Source organism: Lycium barbarum, chromosome 2, assembly GCF_019175385.1.
Source record: "Lycium barbarum isolate Lr01 chromosome 2, ASM1917538v2, whole genome shotgun sequence".
In the NCBI taxonomy this organism is placed as follows: domain Eukaryota; kingdom Viridiplantae; phylum Streptophyta; class Magnoliopsida; order Solanales; family Solanaceae; genus Lycium; species Lycium barbarum.
The window spans coordinates 132,875,548-132,893,974 of NC_083338.1; positions in this window are offsets into that span (position 1 = coordinate 132,875,548).

The window sequence follows — 18,427 nt, forward strand, 5'->3', positions numbered from 1 at the left end:
GAAACATTCACTACCTAAATATCCCTAGGATAAAAGTGAAGATTTATCGTTTATTCCACGAAGTTTTGTTACACATTATTGCAATCTCATCGATCTAAGGTTGATTTCTTTGTTTCGTCTACAATTTCTCCCTTGTGATGGTCCATAATTGGAGGAAACAAATGTCGGATAATGCAAATTTGTAAATGGGTCCTCATTAATCAAACTGAAAGTCTAAGCAAATTTTAGGAGGGACAAAACCCGGGGTTGAAAACGGATTATGAAACGGGTCATAATCCAACCCATCCATATTTACACGGGTAAAAAACCGGTTGGGTGTGGGTTAGACCCATAGTTTATACAAGATCTGAGGGAATAAAAGGAAATATAAGATAATGCGATAAATCTGGAAATTACCATGCTTCCCTATGGGAAAAAAGATACATTTCATGTTGTACAAAAATACAATGAAAGTTTCAGTTTTTGTAACTTTTCATGTATTGACAACCTTAACTTCTTGCCATTTTTCCTGGGAAATCATGGTGACTAGGGATTCGTGACCTCTACAAAAACAAATAAGCTTTTCCTTATGGGATAAGAGAGTTGTACATTTGCACTACTAATTCCATTTTGTTAATTAAGGTTAATAAAATTTAGCTTCTTATATTCAGCTTAAAGGCATATAATCCAATGGATATTTGATGATCTCCCAATAATTTCATCCGAATAACTTGTCAATTCCATTTTCACTAATCGTATTTAAAGCTTAACCAAGTTGACTCTAATATTGTTCTTCAAGAATGTTTGATACGCTCTAAAAAGGTTTTTAGGTAAGTTTATAAAAGATAGCATCACTTCAAGGAAGTTTCAACTTAATTTTAGAGTAAATTAAATATCGTTTAAATTAAGCAAACTATGGAGCCATTTGGACATGTTTTGAAATCATGATTTGAAACCATGAGATGAAATCATGTTTGGACATGCAATTTAGATTTCTTAAGTTGTATTTTTTCTTATAGATATAAAAACACCACAAGTTGTGAAAACTATCAAAACTTTCTGAATTCTTATACAATCTTACCGAATGAGCAAGTCATAAGTTCATAACAAAATTAATACGCTACTAGAAGACCTTTCTAAAAAATACAACATCAATTGGTCAAACTTTAGTTCAATAAAGAGGAAAATTTAACATGAATAGTAATGTAACCACTCTTTAATATAATCCTCCTACATGGTACGAACATAAATAACGGTTGGTAGAAGTTAATGAGGTTGGTAAATGGTTGGTGGGAGTAATTGTTAAAAATATCTACCAGCATATGGGTCTTTTTTTTTACAAAATATAAACTTATGGGTCAAGTTTTATATTTAAAATTTTTGAAATTGCACGTCCAAATGCCTACTCTATATAGTGAGCAGGAAAAAAAAAAATCATGGGTGAGTGTATAGTTGGATTATTATTGGGTTACCTAGTAACCCAACCCATTTTACAACGGGTTGAACATCATTCACCCAACCCGTTTAAATGTGAGCGGGTTGTTCCAAAATGGGTCTCATCTGCCACTACTACCCACATCTAATCAACAAAGTACCTAGTTGGGGTCGACATATGAATCTTCACTATATATTCCACATACCATATGTAATCACATTTCATGAAAGCTTAAATTAGTTGCTTGTATCTGATGTGTTTATTTACTCATGTTCGAGTTTTTTCTAGCGTTGTTGAATATTCTATCAACAATCATATTATTCAACTTTAGGAATATGTATTTTATTTAAGTTATAGATACTGATAATGTAAAAAAAAATTATACTAATAATCAATAAGTTAACTAGCTATAATGGATTGTCATTTTATTTCCAGTTTATTATACTAAATTTTCTATGAAGAGTTAGCTCTGTTGTAGATCAATTTTACTTTATGGTATAAAAAAACCTATATACTGTCAATCCATATGATTAATGCAGACGAAGCCAGCTGTTTAATACTATTATTGTTACAAACTGATTCCTCCGTACATGTTTCTCATATTAGTTCAATCAACAATGACAAGTAAAGGTTTTAATAGAATAATTTAGTTAACTTTCTTAGAGCAGGGACTTCCTTTTGGTACTTTGCAACACTTAAATGTGATTTTTATTAAATTGCAAGTAGTTGCTCAATTACTTTTTAATCTTTAGCAGAAAATGTGAATAGTTTAATGAATTTCTTGAAACATTGGTAAAAAGGACAAGAGATTGATTTGAGATCTACAATTCATGTTTCCAGTTGCATTAATAAATTCAAGCGGGATCAATTTGGGGTACCAAGTGGATTTTTGTTTGAGTTTTAAATTCAGTTTTACTTAAAACTAGTTTAATCTAAGTAAGCGTTTGGACATGATTTGGTTAAAATTTGAAAGAAAAAAAGTCAGTACTATTTTAAGTTAAGTCGAGAAAAGGTATTGAAAATTGATGTTATGCTTGGACATGAAAAAATAATTGCAGTTTTCACTCAGAAAACTTCAAAGACTTCTAAAACCTATTTTTCAGACTTAAATTTTATATTTAAAGTTTGAAATCGAAATAATGAGACAGTTTAATAAACAAATACTTGGAACTACTACTACTTTTCCTGACTCAAATGGCTTTAATTAGAAGTACTCAATAGTTGTGTGTGAACGATCATTTTGAGATATTTCACTGAAAAAAAAGTACAAACCAAAAAAGAAAAGGAAAAAAAAGAAGAAGCTATGATTCTACTGTTAGCTACAATCTGAAGTGATATTTGGTGGTTTACTGTTAGCACTTAGCTATAGTTATAAATCAGTTGCAGATTTTAATTTTTGATGTTTTATTTTTTATTTTTTCTGTAAGCATGATTTTTTTTTTTGGGGGGGGGGGGGGGAAGGGGGGAAGGGGGGTTGGGGGTGGGGGTGGGGCGCTGGGCTTAGCACAATTGCAGTTGGTTGCAATATTATTTCTTCCAGGGGATGATGGAATTATCAAATAAATCTCCACTGTCTTGAAATAATTATGGGAAGAATTAAATAAATGAAAAGAATAACAACGTACAATTCCAATTCTCATTTTTGATGATTATATATATATTATTTTATATATATTGACCCGAACTCATCTGAAAAATATGATGCAACCTTGCTAATTTAACTTCAGGACACATAAATAATTAGAAAACCAATTACGCGGAAATATTATGCAAATATCCTATTATAAAATTTCATTTTTTGCGCAAGAAGAATATTGGACAAAGTATTTACTGCTGCAACTTGATCTGAAATAACTATGACTAATCTTAGAAGTTTGATTCTATTTGAAGCTAGACAACTGTAAGATTTCGACTTTTGAATTCAACTTTGACTTTTTATTTGTTACAATTTTTTATTCGAACCTGTTACTATCTCGAAAATCAGATTGGCTGCATGGCTTCTTCCACATCGTGTTTGGAATTTTCTAATTCTAAACTTTAATTTCCTCTAATATATATTCTTTAGGTCTTGACTTATGTGTCTTACTTGCTTTTCAGTCTATTTGAAGGAAAATGTCACTCTTATATTTAGTAACTTTTCAATCCAAACATTTTACATGACTTGTTTCAAGATATAAAATTCGAAGGACATTCAGATACATTATATACATCTTAAATTTAAGAATATAAGATTCAAAAACCTTCGTATTTTCTTAAACTTCGTACTCAAATAAACTAAGAAACATAAAAATAAAACGAAGTATATAATTCATGTTTTTATGAATTTTGCTGTGGAGCTTAGCACTAGAATGTCAATAACTACGCCTTAATTCTTAATAAGTAATCACGGTTAGCTTTATATGAATTTTCACTATTCATGCATGTTGTTTCACTTAGATGCGTCTCAATCTTATATTATTTAGGTCTAGTTTTAATTTCGTAGAAAGCTCCTCCCCTTTTTTTTAGTTTTTCATTACTTCCCAAATTTCGACAAAATGAAGAAAAAAAAACGACGTTTCCAGCTTCTGGTCTTTGACATAAAGATATAAGTAATAATAGAAGTGGAATTTTCTGATTATCAGTTCTTGTACTACTTGATTGACTAGTAAGAAAAGGCGCATGGCCGACTTTCAGTACTTTTCGCCAACTCGATTTCAATACTAAGTAAGCTTCTCATCACATAAGTAAGAAAACCGTGCACTAGCAAAATTTGGCTTTGTCTAGATCATAAGTTTTAATGCATATATAGGAGGTAGTTATGATATTTATTAAAAAAAGAAAATATATATGAAAAAAAAGAAAGTAAAATAAAAAAAATCATAAAGTATATAGAAAATCTTATCCATTTGTGGGTCTTACATCATAAAAGAGGACATGAGTAAAACCAAGTTTTTTTTTTTTTCCAATAAATATAAAGAAAGTGGACGTGAGAGTAACGTTAGCCAATTTGCCCACAAATTCCTTTCCTTTTTTTTTTTTTTCCCAATTGTGGCTTGTCATTTGAAAGTCAACATTTAACAGATTTTCTCCTTAAATTTCATTTTTACACAAAAAATATTGCTGAATGTGGGCTTTTTTATTTAAGTGCTTTTCTTTGAGGTCCACTCTTATGGGCCCTTTAATAGCGACCTTTGGCGTGCACTTTCACTTTCATGGGCCTTACCTTTTAAACTTGTTACCCACTTGTAATTTTTTTTTCTTTTTCTGAATAAAGCTGATTCCTCTCTCACACTCAATATATATATATAAAAAAATCTATATATCATCAGTAATGAGTCTTAAATTAATCCCAAATTATAAGAGCAATTCTATTGATATTTTTCGTATTATAAAAAAAAAGATCTTATATGTTCGTATATAGTTTACTGATTTTGGGACAAACTTATAGGATGAAAACGAGGATTGGTATAAATATATAGTAAATACTTACGTGCACCCGATATTTATACCAACTCAATTTCAACTTATCATAGTTCAATGATTTAATGTAGTGAAAAAATTGAATTAATTCATGGTTAAGTGACAGAAGTCTAGATACAAATGCATAACATGCATGCGTCTATTGATTTAATGTAAATACCCGTTACATATAAATTTTAACCCAAAGATATTGTGGAAGGTTGAGAGAAAATTTATCTTCTGAAGCATTAATATTGCATTGTAAATACCCGTTACATCTATTGGTTTATTTTTAAGAATCAGTTTCCTATAATGGCAGGCAGGGAGCTTCTTTTCATTAATTCCCAATGATTTTATGATTTAGAATTTATATCGAAGACTTAATTGCTTTTTTCCTAAAAATCCAGGAATTATAATTGGAAAATTTAAATGGGAATTTATGTGTTACAACTTACATAAAGAAAAGGAATAAAAGTTTTATTACGTGAAAATTGATCCCTTTGTCATCATATCCTTGCATTGCAGGGAACACACGTCCAACTAGTCCCCACCTCTCAAAAACAAATAAATTAGAAAGAAAAAAGAAGAAACTGGGACTTGTTTTGAGAAATTTTATGAGTTGAGTGCTTTATATAAAAGGAAACAATTTAATGTTAGAAGCACATCTCTGACATAATTTTTTCTTCTTCAATCTTTACTATATCTTTCAGATTCTTTCTTTTGTGACTAGTGAATTGGATATCCGAACTTCTTAAAAACATAATTTTAAAACTATAACAAATATCGGATATTGAAATTTTCAAAATCGATTTGATAATATCATATTGTGCACACCCTTAACTGAATTGGATATCAATTTTATCCAAAAAATTAATTGACAAATTAAAGTGCCAAAGTGCAGCACCTGGCAGAAATTGGAGTTGCAACACTAATCCATATTTACTTAATCTTTGAACTCCAATTCCATCAAAACCCTTCCTTCTTCAAACATCGTCTATTTCTATACTATTGATGTGCCCAAATTTAAAACAAGTTATACCATATAATCTTCTTAGTTCTGGCAGAAATGATCCAACAAAGCCTAATTATTTATAATGAAGTGATAAATCTTTCAAGTTTACATTACATTTTTAAAGCAAGGTTTTGAGAAATCATGAATTGGTAGATATCTCACGAAAAGGTTTTATATAATTTCTCCCTCCGAGTATAAAATAATCTTCAGAATTTCATGTAATATCCCATGAAGAGTATGATATATACATCAGGATATCACTAAAGATTTGTGTACTTTAGTTTAGATTAGTTCATTATATTTGAAATTCTGCGGAGCATGTTCTTAAGATTTGGCTAATATGATATTCAGATATAATATTGCAGAAATAAATTAAGTTGATTCTAAATAATACTAAACTATGATAACCTATTAAGTTAAGTGAGATTATGAATCCTTATACTTCCCTGATCAACTGTATTATTTAATATTTTTTAAGTGCAAAAATAGCAGTTGATAGATCTTCAATATGCTTTGCTGATAGGATCATCACATGACTACTTTGCTTGCCCAAATTGTATTAAGTTTCTCAGAGTGATTTCTGGTTGTCTTAACAGTTTTATGTATCTCTTTTACTACCAAATTATTCGTTTATTCTCGTCCAGTTTTTCTACTTTCTCAGGCACCACGCACTAGTATTCAACTGCTGCAAAATAACTGTTGTAATAAACCCAATTTCTAGTAGTGAAATAGATAAAACATTAAGGGCTCGTTTGGTACGAAGGATAAACATAAATAGTCCTGGGATAAGAATTTAGCAATTCCTTATCCCTTGTTTGGTTAGTAATCATGGGATAAGTTATCCCAGGCGTAAAAATAGTGCTGGGATAACTTATACCTGCCATAGGGTGGAATAAGTTATCCAGGATAAGTTATCCCGAGATAAGGAAGAAACGTCTTCTTTTTAGAAATTATCCAATGTATAATACTTTTAGTCCATCATACCAAACAGTCAATAAAAAATAACTCCAGAATAACTAATCCCAGCATAACTTATCCCAACGTAATTAATCCCAGCATGACTTATCCCAGCGTAATTTATTTTTTAACCAAACGACCCCTAAGTGTTGAAGGTTGAAAAAAGGCAATTCGGTGCACGAAATAGTCTGGTTAACACAGATACGGGAAAAAGGCCGCATTCTAAAGGGGTGGGATGCAAGCAGCCTAGCTACCATGACACTAGAATTTGTGACGGATTCCACGACGCGAACCCACCTTTGACCTATAGATCACCCTAAGACAATTTTACCGTTCCTCCAAGGCTCCCTTTATGTAGGCAGTCTAACGCAAGTATTCATGACTAATTCTGTGGTGTGAACAGTAATATATAAGTCATTCAGAAATAATTTTATCATTCCTAGAGGCTCATATAGGCGGTCTACCTGACGCATAAATCAATAACAACTTTCAACTATCCTCCCCCTAAAATTCTTGATATTATAAGAAAAGGGAAAGAGGGTATTTGAGAATAATATAAACGAAATCTATTGTATTCCTAAATCTTGATTTAACCATTGGACAGTATATTCTCTTTATTTCAGAGCCAGTACTGCAAGAAAGTAAATAAACAAAGGCATGTGGCATTACATGATGATTATTTGCAGGTTCACATGGTTTCATGCTGTGTTAATTAAACATAGGCTTAATACCCAGATAGACCCTTAAACTTGGCATGTTTTGTAAGATAGGCATATAAACTTATAAGGTGACCAGATAGACACTTAAACTTACTCAAAGTGTATTTTTCAAGTTTTTCAGTTGTTTTGAAAACAAAAACTATATTTTTCAAACACTCACAATTTTCATGGCCAAACAAGCCCTAAATATATCACAAAATATTTTTTTTAAAATGCAAAAATAAGGCAAACGCATATACATGAGACTATAAATGTGCACTTAAACCAATAAATACTCGCTAATCGCAATTTTGCAGCTTTCAATTAACTTGGTTTTTTTTTTACACTTGAATAATTAAAAAACAATAACTTTAACCAATAAAAATCCTTAAAAAAAGAAATTTCAAATTAAGAAATTTCTTTTTTTTAAGGATTTTCTTCTCGGCTTTACAGTTTTCTTAATTTGAAATTTTTTTTACACTTGAAATACTGAACTTAGAAATTTCTTAATTTGAAATTTCTTTTTTTAATGATTTTTATTGGTTAAAGTTATTGTTTTTTAATTATTCAAGTGTAAAAAAAAAATTCGAGTTAATTGAAAGCTGCAAAATTGCGATTAGCGAGTATTTATTGGTTTAAGTGCACATTTATAGTCTCATGTATATGCATTTGCCTTATTTTTGCATTTTAAAAAAAATATTTTGTGATATATTTAGGGCTTGTTTGGCCATGAAAATTGTGAGTGTTTGAAAAATATAGTTTTTGTTTTCAAAACAACTGAAAAACTTGAAAAATACACTTTGAGTAAGTTTAAGTGTCTATCTGGTCACCTTATAAGTTTATATGCCTATCTTACAAAACATGCCAAGTTTAAGGGTCCATCTAGGTATTAAGCCTTAAACATATTAAGCAAACATCTTTTCATGTGTATTTTTAAAGCTTTGTCTCACACAGGCCTATATTGGGCTGCAATAAGTCTCAGCACATGCTTGTGTTAGCTTCCTAATTACACCAATACTTGTTTATTAACTAATTCACACCAATACTTGTTTATTAACTAATTCATCTCTCTGATTCCAAACTTAAACAACCACCACTGTTCCTTTTAGAATCCACATAGCTTCCTTCCATAGGATTCTCATTTCTTTTCCCTTAAGAAAATTGGTAAAATAAAATTGCTTATTTTGTGCATTTTAACATTATCAAGTCAAGTTCATCAACAACATGTAATTCACCGTATATATGAAGTCTAATGTTGTAATAGAGAATAGATTAATAATATGTTGTAACTGATTAAATCAGTTTGATAGCGTAAAATTTTTTAAACTGTCAATGTATATAACTTAACTCTTGTTTAATTAGTATAACATAAGAAACTGATCAGATTAGGGATTGATATACCCTTCAAGCTACCTCTTACTCCCTTTCTAACAAGTTGAAGGTTTATAATCTTTTGTCAAACTCGAAATGTTTCTGTCATTTAAAGCCTATAGTTTTGAACAGTAGGACTTGTGTATTTTGAAAGTTCAAATTACATGCATTTACAAGAAAAAAAATAGTATCAGTGGTATTGAAAATATGCATACAAATACTCTGTACGATATGACTGGACATCTGGAGCATGGACAATATAAGATGAGACCTAATATCAAGTAACCATAATTGAATGGGCTCGACTCCAATCATAATAAGGATATAGACCATATAAAGAGACCAAACACTCGTCCCACAATGTGGGAACTCAACAAAATGGAAATATTATTCTCCTTTCTAGCATAAAGATCTTAGGTATGAAATAATAAATTACAGCACAACGAGTAATGGTAATAAGCCTTTCACTCTTGTTAAGGCCACATAACATAATTGTCGAAACCCTAATTTAAGGGTAACTAATAGTTTCCACAAGTGTTCTTAAAGACAAGCCTAGTTGACAGCCCAACTTCAATAATTCTTATTCATTGAAAACCAAAATTGATTCTGACGGTTAATTGTGTGGTTATGGCCACTTCAAAGGTCATAAATTCTCCATATGGTGGGCTCCTTAAAGCATGTGGATTGCAGATTACTCTACCCCCTCAATAACTTCTTAGAAAATTTAATCAAGTACTACAAGTTTATGTATTGGTGAAATCAATTACTACTAGTACTAAAATTAATTTGTAGGGGGGTGGAAATAAAAGAGAAAGAATCAAGTTTGGTGGGTTGCTTAGCTAATGCCAGATAAACTGAAAGGGGTTAATCCACATGGATGACCACATGGTTTATGTCTATATTCACATGCCTACCATGTTCAATTAAACCCCCCCCCCCCCCCCCCCCCCCTTTGTGTACATTGTAACTTTTTCATATGGGTCCAGCAATGTGTTTTAGATCAAGACAGCTCATTTTTTGGTCCACGTCTCTCTATGCCCAATATTTAACTAGTTATTCCTACTCACATTTAATGTTTCCCCTTTTCACCAAAGTTACTATCAAACACAATATATTGCCTCTCAATTCTTTTCTTTCTTTATTTTTTCTTGCTTTTCATCTCTTTTCATCGTGGTAATAGAGACACACGTTATGTCTTGTGCATGAGTGGAAAATAAACAGAAAAGAAAGTACAAATTTTACGATCATCTAAAATATAATTCATTGTGAGTTTTATTTTGTCCTCTAACTAGTGAGTATTTGTTTAGTTGACAAAATGGTTGAATTGATAGCCAAATTTTTTTATATTGCATCTTGTACGGATGAGAAATGGACATTAGACCTAACTTGATTCAAGAAGTTGGCTCAAGATGTGAGGATTGCCCAAGATCATATAAGGAGATAAATTATCATACCTTTCATAACTGATGTCGGACTTTCAACACCTCCTCTCACACTCAGTACTGGACACTTAGTTTGAAGCCTGAACACTATAAAATGGGCCCAACATCGGGTAAACCAAAAAATAGAATGGGTCTTGATCTTATACCATGATAAGAAAATGAATTTTGGGCTTAGCTCAACTCCAAAAACTAGCGAAAGAGGTAAGAATTGCTCAATATCATATAAGGAGTACAAATTGTCATCCCTTTCACAACCGATGCGGGACTTCTAACACATACTTTCAACGTATTGTCAAATGGATTACTTGTGGATTTTTGCTAGTTATTTTGATAAATTTTTTTATCTACACCCGATGTTTAAACTAATTATATTAGACTATTTTATCATGGGTAAGTATAAAAAAAACAAAAAAAAAACTAAGGTTAAATATATTAATTAACTATAATTTCGCAATAAGAATATAAGTTAAAACATGTATCATGTATTTATTGATTGGTATAAATACTGGATGCAGATAAATTTTTACCAATGTTCTATTTCCTAAGTGGATGAAAAATAAGCAGTCCCTAAAAGACATTAGTAACAGAAAATGTTGCAAAAGGGGTTGAAATAATTCATTCCTTTACTTATTTTTCAAAAATAAGAGAGAATAAATCTGAAAGAAAAAACAAAGAAATAGAAAATCTATTTAACTTAACCACGACCACATGACATTTTTGATAATCTAGAAAATTTTATAGCCCATTAATTGTTGGGGAGTATTAAAGGGACTTATCTCCAAATTGCAAAAAAAAAAAAAAAAAAGCCTTTTTACTAGAAATGCTAGAGCATCTCATGAATTTTGCAATAAAAAGACAAAATCATGCATGTTTTGAAAAAGTGCCTCTATCTTATGTCTATGGGAGGAGCCAACAGCCTTTGCCGCATTCCCCTTGCACCTTGGGCCATCCATTTGTGTATTGTTGCACTGTAACTAGAAATTAATTTTTGTTTTTGTTTTTAATTTTATAATATTTGAAAATTTATTGGCCCGATTAATTCGAGTGTTAGCGCCGAGTATACACACACACAAAAGGGGGTAATAAAACACTCATTGCAAAAACAAAAAAATAATAATAATAATAATAAATATATATATATATATATATATATATATATATATATATATATATCTTCATTGTCAGAGTTTAAAATTGAGATCTACGATTAAGGGTAGAGAAATTTCAACCATCCTACCGCACGTCTTAGTGGTGTAACTAGAAAATAAATTGCTTGTTACAAAGGTGACCCTACCATAAATACAGGGGTGATGTATGGAGTTTGCGCAAAATAGTTCTTATCATGTTCAAAAAGAAAATGTCCATGTGAGTTCACATAACTGTATCTTTTGTGTAAAATAATTAATTAATAATGAATTATTTACCTTTAGTTTCCTTACTTTTCATCTAAATTATAAACGAAAAGAAGTCACATAATGAAGTTCATAAAATATTCCGTCGCATGTAAGATGCATGTCGCATGGAATAATTAAAGTTAGTTGGTTTGAATTCTTTTCACTTAACCAGAAGTTTTCATATTTTAAAATAAGTAATAGAGGCATAGAGCTGCTACCTTAATATTTTACGGATAATAATCTTTGGATACGCACTGTGCGTATATATATATAAAAGACAGAGAGATATTCGGTTACAGTTCTTAAATAAAAATAAAAAAGTGTACATTTCTAAAAATGATGAATGCTAAACTTATTTAGTTAAACTAGTTCTTTATTTCAATTTATATGATGTGTGTTCCTTTTTTATCTGCCCGAAATGAAATAATATATTTCTATTAATTAGAAATAATGTAACTTTTTAAGCTTCTCATTTCATTGTAAAACAAATATTCTACGGCTTGTTTTAGCCACAAGTTTTAAAAGTTTTTCATTCCTTCTAAAATTTTGACATCAGTAATTGAGATGGACGGAGTATTAAACAATGTGTTTGAGTTAAAAAAAAATAAAAATTCAATTAAAAAGTGTAACTTCCCAAAAATTATGAGTGTTGATTGATCCCATTGAGCTAGCTTAGAGGAAGAACTAATGATCCCACGGAAGTCCTAGATGTCTTATATTTTGTTTTTGTTTGGTGCGAAAGAAAGTTATGTTGCGATTAATTATGTTGTGTATAGTTATACTGAGATTATTATGTTGGATTAGTTATTCTGATATTATTTTTCTTATTGACTATTTGATCTGTTGTATTAAAACTAACATGCATTGCATAATTTCTAAGAAGATGTTTGTTTACAAAAATACCCTCCAGGCTCCAGCTTCATCCCTCTACAATAAAAATATCAAGAAGAACAATTTTTAGACGAAAAATGTACTTTTACACTTGAAATTATCATTTTTTTAAAAGTAATATATAACCTTATTGGTAAAAAATGGGGCCCTAAAAATTAGGAGCCTAAAGTTTGTGCTCTAGTTGTTTTACCCAAAAAACTGGCCCTGTGTGGGGATATTGTATGAAACTGGATTTGTGGTTAATTCTGCCCCGATTATTTTTTAAAACAAACAAGTAACACAAAAAATATTTTACTGTAATTCTTCAAAGATTTGTCAACTAACGCAAACTGAAAATTGTGTATATATATATATATATATTTTTTTTTTATCTTTTAGTGATTAGAGAATGAAGAGGTTGATCATATTGCTCCTAATAAAATTCGATAAGTGACAGTGTAAAATTTAGAAAAGATTAACGTTGAGTTAGTATTTACGACAAATAACTTCATATATAAAATAATAATAAAAAAGCACAGAGAGCCGTCATTTGATGAGTTATTATTTGCAGTAAACAATATAAAATTTTACATTATTGTAGTGGTTATTATTTATTTTTCTTTAGTTTAATTTACAACTGTACAGGATGGCGCCTCCTACGGCGTAATTTTTACTTTAAAAAAGAAAAACTACAACTGTACAAATGATGTGAATCATAATGACTTTGTAAAGAAAGATAAAAAGAAAATACATAGATGTTGACATATCATACTCATCCAACTCATACCATTAACTTCCTGAATAGTATATGGTAGCAGTCGTATTTTTTAATTTACTAGATGGCTTACAGACGGGCTCAATATTTCGAATTATAGTGTATCTATATATATGTAGTTATGATTAGATAGTGATAATATATATATATATATATATATATATATATATATATATATACTGCGTTCAAAATACGATTAATATAATATTATAGTTTGTGCTCCGTATCTAAAACTTTATTATATTCATGTTTGCTACGATAATTTATTAATACTTTTTAAAAGAGAAGAATCGTTTAAAAGAAAACTATTTTCCTCTCTTTGAGATAAAATAATAACAATATTTAAGCATCAGTTGATACTTTCAATTTTAATTCGATTAATTTAAAGGTGTAAAATACTTATTATTTTTTATCAAATTTTGATTCGGATAATTCTAATTCAAATTATTAAATTAATTTTACATGTTTAAAACGAAACAAAGTAGAAATTGATTTTCTATTTAAACGAAAAAATGCTATTTTTTAATTTTTGGTAAATATTCTCGGTTTAGCTCATTTTACTTGTCATGTTGTCTTTTGCATGGTTTTTTAAGGAAACGTGAATTATAATTATAATTTGACTAATTTACCTTATTCATTATTTGATCTTCATTTGATATTAATTTCTTTTCACATTTATTAGAGTAAGAATAAAAATAAAAAATTAATTAAATTGTATCTTATTTTTTAAATATATAAATTTTAAGTATATTTATTTTAGTAAACATAATAAATAAATGACATGGCGGAATAGCAAATACAACAATTAAATATTTTGAAGAAAAGTAATAATATGGGATCCATATTTTTTGCTTGCAATAATTTCATTTGCTCCCATTAATGGGTTAATATGCATGTGGCAGTGAATCCACTATTATTGACTTGATGGGGATACTTTGGGAATTACATGAATATTGTTTGATTTTTTAATATATGGAATGCACCTTTTTTTTTTTTTTTTGATGTTGCCTTTTTTTTTTTTTAATATGGAATCCACTTTTTTTTTCATGAGTTTGGAGAGGGTGGGGTCCACCTTTTTTTGTTTTTTTAAGAGTGACTGACGACTAAGCATGGGTAAACCGATACTTCTATATAGCAGAAAAATAGAAATATAATAAAGTATTTCTATCTACCTTTTAGAAGAGTTGGTAATATAAAATATAAAACGTCATTTTTTTACCCTTAAATAAAAAAGTGGGTGGGACCACAAAGGATTTTTTTTGCCCTTAAATAAAAATGTAGGAGCGAACACGGAGGACGATCTTGCCTCTATAAACCGGATCTTCTATATAGTAGTAATAGTAAAGTAATACATATAATTTTTTTTTATCAAATTTTGATTTGGATAATTTTAATTCAAATTATTATATTAATTTTACATGTTTAAAATGAAACAAAGTAGAAATTTAATTTTCTATTTAAATGAAGAACTTCCATTTTTTAATTTTTAGTAAATATTTTTTGTTTAACTCATTTTACTTGTCATGTTGTTTTTACACGATTTTTTAAGGAAACGTCAATTAGAATTATAATTTCACTAATTTACCTTACTAATTATTTGATCTCCATTTAATAGTATTTTTTCTTTTATGACATTAATCTCTTTTCACATTTATTAGAGTAAGGAAAAAATGAAAAAGTAATTAAATTCTATCTTATTTTAATATATAAGTATTTTAAGTATGTTGTTGTACAATAATTTCATTTGCTCCCACTAATGGGTTGATACGCATGTGGCAATGAATCCATCATTATTGATTTAATTATTTGATTTTCTAAGCATTTTTTTTTTAATATTATTTATTTTTTTAATATGGGATTCATTTTTTTTCTTAATATTGTTTGATTTTGTTAATATGGGGTTCCCTTTTTTTTTCCCGTGAGTTTGGATGTGGTGGGTTCCACTTTTTTTTTTTTTTTTTAAATACTGGTTGGTGTTAATATGGAGCCCAAAAGTTTTTTTTTTTAATATTAGTTGTTATTTTTTAATATATATGGGGCCCATATTTTTTATTTTTTTTTAACTTGAAACGAACGACCAAAAAGAAGCCCGTTGAACGACGAAAAAGGAGCCCAACCGGCTCTTCTAAATAGTTAGAACAATGATTAACAGTCTCACGTATTCTTACTAGCACGTGGACCCACATCACCTATTTCATTCTGTATTTTTCTAAAATAATAATTCATTATGCCAACTAGAGCCCTTTTCACAGAGTCATCCAAAGATCTCTAAATCAAATTAACACACTAAACCAATTAATAATCAGTCACCTAAAGAATCTATCTTGCTTGCAAATACATTAACTGTAAGTGGTGCCTGGCATCAATCATTTTTCTTTTTCCTTTTTTTTTTCTTTTTGAAAAAACTTATTCAGCTACCTTACAGCTTGAATTTACTAAAAGTTACCATGTAGCTGAATTTGCAAGTTCCCCTTATATGACCGTCGCATAACAACGGCAAAAAAAAAAAAAAAAGGTAGTAAAGCTTTCCTTATTTTCTTTGGCTAATGATACAATGATAAAGAAAAACGAAAAAAGAAAAGCAAAAGATCAACAAGAAAATGTTTTTTTTTTCCTGGTACTTTGACAATTGGTCTTCTCCATGGTATTTCACTTTCTGTCAAAATGTTTTCTTTGTATTGATTTTCATGATTATCTTACTCAAAAATCATGAGAGACTTTACCACGGTGAAGATACACGATTGTAATTAATTATTATTAAATGAGAGAAGTTTATATGCAAACGTTAGTGGTGGATGGAAAATATAAATATCCGATTTATAAGAACCTAGCATTTTCACGTAGCGTAAAAATATATGTGAAAAATTTCCCTTAATATATATTTTAGAAAATACAGTCAAACTTTTCAATAACAATCATCCTCTATAATATTATTCTACTATAAAAATTAAGTTTTCTATGAAATTGACTTTCGTATTATGTTACTATATTAGTATATGTTTTCTATTTTGTTATAGCAATAAAAAGCATCTGGCTAGATAACACCGTTATAGAAAGGTTTGACCGTAATAGATTATGAAATCATAATTTTAAAAATGTAATGGTTTTTATTTTTTTTATTAATGTAGTGGGTTAAGTGATTAGAACCGAAAGATTATTACTGATATGTGGTGCATTTTCTTGGAGAAAGAACGAAGATGTCCCCTGAAAACAAAATTATTATCCGTCCATACTCCCTTACTTTCATGCCTCCAAAACTATTTACTCGAAAATCCAAAATTATAATACCAATATGGTATCACCCTGTCTCTTATATATCATGATAGTATCATAGAAGACTTCTTTCATTTCTTCAAAAACACTCATCAACCCTCTATGAAACTCATATGGTATATATTATTGACAGTGTATCATAGAGGATCATGTTCACTTATTCATAAAACACACTTTCCTAAAAAAAAAAAACCTTATGATATCATCATCTTATATACATATAACGAGATGGTATCATGGAGGACTGCTTCAATCCTTCAATGAGACAGTCTCTTAGTCCTCCATGATACCATCATGGTATATAATATACTGAGATAGTATCATGGAGGAAGGATTTTAAGCAAGGGGGGTACTCAGATAAATATTTTCAATCGGCAGGGTAAAAGCAAAATTACTTTATGAGGGGGCATGGGCGGGATAAATATTTTGCATTTTAAGGGTGTTTTGTGTTGTTTTTCCTTTCTTATATTGGGCCTAGTTACTCAACCCCTAAAGTTAGATCAAAAGGTGAGAATCGCTCAAGACATGTAAAGAGACTGCCCGTTTTTTCACTTCTTCACACGTGTAGTTTGTCGCATATAGGGAATATTTTTTTTTCGTATCCATCTCGGTAGCGCTCGATGCTCACTCAACGATACAACGGGGACGCCGAACGGGACTACTCCAGTGCGTCCGACTGCAAATCAAGATCCCCTGAAGATGATCAACCCAATAATTGAAGAGGAAAATCCATCAAAAACCAAGTTATTTGAAAAACACGCATCTATTGATTTAGAGTAAATATAACGTGCAAGGAAAATTACGTACATAAAGCCAGGAGGGTGAGAGGACAGTTGGGGTAACGGAGGGGGGTGGGTGCGTGGGTGGGTGGGGAGGCTAACAGTTGTTTCCGTAAATATAGCATAGTGGGTAAGCATCTCTTAGAGAAGCCCACAGCCAGCGAAGCAAAGACATAAAACAAACTACCAAAGATAATGTTCTTTTCCTTCCTGTAACAAAGTAAACTCACATAAGCAATCAATACATTAAAATAACTATACCAATTTAAACTAAAGTATACATACATATTCTGTATGTTTACATTTATACGTACAAACGTATTGTTAAAGAGAGAGAGAGTCATGAGAAAAAGTGACTTGTCCTCTCTTAATCAATTACGTACCATCCTCCTCTTTCTCTTTCTTTATTTAAAATAGATGGTGGAATGTATTGATAGCGGTTCAAAATTTATCAGTAAATTTTATTTAAACATTCAAATTACGATATGTTCCAATCGAACATATTAATATATGATTTTTTTTTTTAATTTTCTATTAAACATTTTCGTCTCAAATTCTGGAAAAAAATTTGCACGTATTCTTAAGCACTCATTCCATAGTCATATACTCCCTCCGTCCCATAATAGTTCATATTTTGCTTTTTCAGAGTCAATTTGACCAATCTTCAATGTTAAAATAGATTAAACTAATTTGAGATTTTAAAAGTAAAATCTAGATATTCACAAACTACACGAAAAATACTATAAGTTGCAATTTTTCTTATATCAATATGTCATAAGTTGCAATTTTTCTTATATCAATATGTCATATCCTTTAGTTATATACATCAACATTGATTGGAGCTGGATTAAGGTTTTGGGACTTATTGAAGCTAATGCATATACTCGATTAAAATATGTTATAATTCGACTATCTAAATTAAATTTATTGACAAATTTAAATTGCTATTGATAATCGATGCATTCGGACAAAAATTTATATATAGACACAAACACAAACAGGAA